The 2,500-nt window shown below is 34.8% G+C and overlaps 1 protein-coding gene and 1 long non-coding RNA gene across 3 annotated transcripts in view; one reads left to right on the top strand and one right to left on the bottom strand.

The window, feature by feature from the left end:
• The window catches only part of LOC309502319 (E3 ubiquitin-protein ligase SH3RF3-like), a 149,355-nt gene that overhangs the window by 30,167 nt on the left and 116,688 nt on the right, over positions 1 to 2,500 (bottom strand). The gene's annotated exons all lie outside the window — the stretch shown is intronic.
• Positions 1 to 2,500, top strand: part of LOC309502440 — a 113,571-nt gene that overhangs the window by 110,050 nt on the left and 1,021 nt on the right. The window contains exon 2 of the long non-coding RNA XR_014207282.1: positions 1,587 to 2,500. This exon is cut by the window's right edge and continues 774 nt beyond it. This is a non-coding gene — a long non-coding RNA (uncharacterized lncRNA). The remainder of the gene's footprint in view (positions 1 to 1,586) is intronic.

The following is a 2,500-nucleotide window of genomic DNA, read 5'->3' as shown; positions in this document are numbered from 1 at the left end:
TTTATTTTTAACATTTTTATTTTATTTATTTATATATATATTTGTGAACATTAACAGAAAGGCATTAAAGGGGTGGGTGATTATGATTTGACTTTTCTAGCTTTAGTTAGTGTGTAATGTTGCTGTTTGATCATAAACAACATCTGCAAAGTTACAACGCTCAAAGTTCAAAGCAAAGGGAGATATTTGCTTTTTAAGGACTACAACAAACGGCTGGTAGAGACTACACCACATTCCTCCCGGGTTAGTGACATCACAAACCCTAGAATTTACATAAACCCCGCCCCCGGAACACGATTTATAGATTATCATGACAGAATATGCTAATCAAGGACTAGAAGATAACTACACATAAGCTACATAAACTCATCAACTAACCATTCAGAAATGTCCTGTTGCTTCTACATGTTGACACTTCTTCTTGAGTCTCTCCATCATTGTCTGACTCCGGTTTGAACATAAAAGGCTAAAAGTTTTTGAAATGTTCAGTGCATGTGTGTGTGAGGTAAAATAACACAAGCTGTTGTAGCTCCGCCCCCTGTGCCGGGAACAGCAGCTCATTTGCATTTAAAGAGACGGACACAAAAACGGTGTGTTTTTGTTCACCCTCAAAAAGTGACAACTTTAACATGCTATATAAAAATATCTGTGGGGTATTTTGAGCTAAAACTTCACACACACACTCTGGACATCAGAGACTTATTTTACATCTTGTGAAAAGGGCATTATACCACCCCTTTAAATAACTGAAAGTTATACAAACAATACTGAGCTTTCATTCAATCATCACATCACAATATACATACCATTCCCATCAGTAAGTTAGTTAAGGCGAGACACTACAGGTGAATAGGGTAAATTTTTTAACTAGCAGATATCACCATGAAACTTTCCCAGTTGATTACCTACATTAAGGTGAGAAAAAAATGTATTACAAGTTTTCTGTAATTTAATGTTTAAATATGCAAATTAGGCAATATCTAATTAAATATGCACTAATTTGCATATATTTTAAAAAACAAAATCTGAGTATTGGATAAAGCCAGGTTAATTATGGTAATTATTATGGTAATTAAAACTAGAAGAACTAACTAGCACTATGAGCACCATTCTCTCTAGAACATTGGATGTGGTTGCACCTATTAAATTAAAAAAGGTCAGAGAGAAAAATAAAGCACCATGGTATAACAATACTACGCATGTTTTAAAGAGAGAAACCCGTATTTTAGAGCGTAAATGGAAACAAACTAATTTAGAGGTCTTTAGAATCGCGTGGAAAGACAGTATGTCACGTTATAAAAAGGCCCTAAAAGCGGCCAGGGCTGAGCACCTCCGCAAACTAATAGAAAACAACCAAAACAATCCAAGGTTTTTATTTAACACCGTGGCTAGACTAACAAATAAACAGACGTCACCCGAACAAAATATCCCGTTAAAGTTCAGTAGTAATGATTTCATGAACTTCTTCACTGAGAAAATAGAAAGCATCAGAACCACAATTGTAAACATTCAATCTTCAATCGGGCCTTATAATTCAGCTTCAATTATCACCCCGCAAGAACAATTACAGTGCTTTACAACTATAGAACAAAAAGAGTTAAATAAACTTATCACTTCATCTAAAACAACAACATGTTTATTAGATCCTATACCAACTAAACTACTGAAAGAAGTGTTACCTGTAGTGGAAGATCCTCTCCTCAATATTATTAACTCGTCTTTATCTTTAGGTCATGTTCCAAGAACATTTAAACTGGCAGTTATAAAACCTCTCATTAAGAAACCACAATTAGATCATAATAATCTAGCAAATTATAGACCCATTTCAAATCTTCCATTTATGTCTAAAATATTAGAAAAAGTGGTGTCCGCTCAACTGGGCTCTTTCTTGCAACAAAATGATATCTATGAAAAGTTTCAGTCTGGATTCAGACCGCATCATAGCACTGAAACTGCGCTCGTTAAAATCACAAATGATTTACTTTTAGCTTCTGACCAAGGCTGTATCTCAATACTAGTTTTACTTGATCTTAGTGCTGCGTTCGATACTATAGATCACACAATACTCTTAGATCGACTACAAAATTATACTGGTGTTCAAGGACAAGCACTAAGCTGGTTCAAATCATACCTATCTGACCGCTACCATTTTGTCTATTTAAATGGAGAAAAATCGATCATAACTCCAGTAAACTATGGAGTGCCGCAGGGATCTGTATTAGGCCCTCTGTTATTTTCAATATATATGATGCCACTTGGAAATATTATAAGGAAACATGGAATTAGTTTCCATTGTTATGCTGATGACACTCAAATATATATTTCATCACGGCCGGATGAAAACGCAAAATTTTCCAAATTGACAGAGTGTGTTAAAGATATAAAAGATTGGATGACGCGTAATTTTCTTTTATTAAATCCAGACAAGACAGAGGTAATACTTATCGGTTCAAAAAACCGCCCACAAAACCTCGCACAATACAACTTTAACATCATAGGA

The sequence above is a fragment of the Leuciscus leuciscus genome, assembly GCF_965113295.1.
Source record: "Leuciscus leuciscus genome assembly, chromosome: 7".
Taxonomy (NCBI): domain Eukaryota; kingdom Metazoa; phylum Chordata; class Actinopteri; order Cypriniformes; family Leuciscidae; genus Leuciscus; species Leuciscus leuciscus.
Note: the sequence above shows the minus strand (reverse complement) of the source record. Positions and strands in the feature narration are given on the sequence as shown.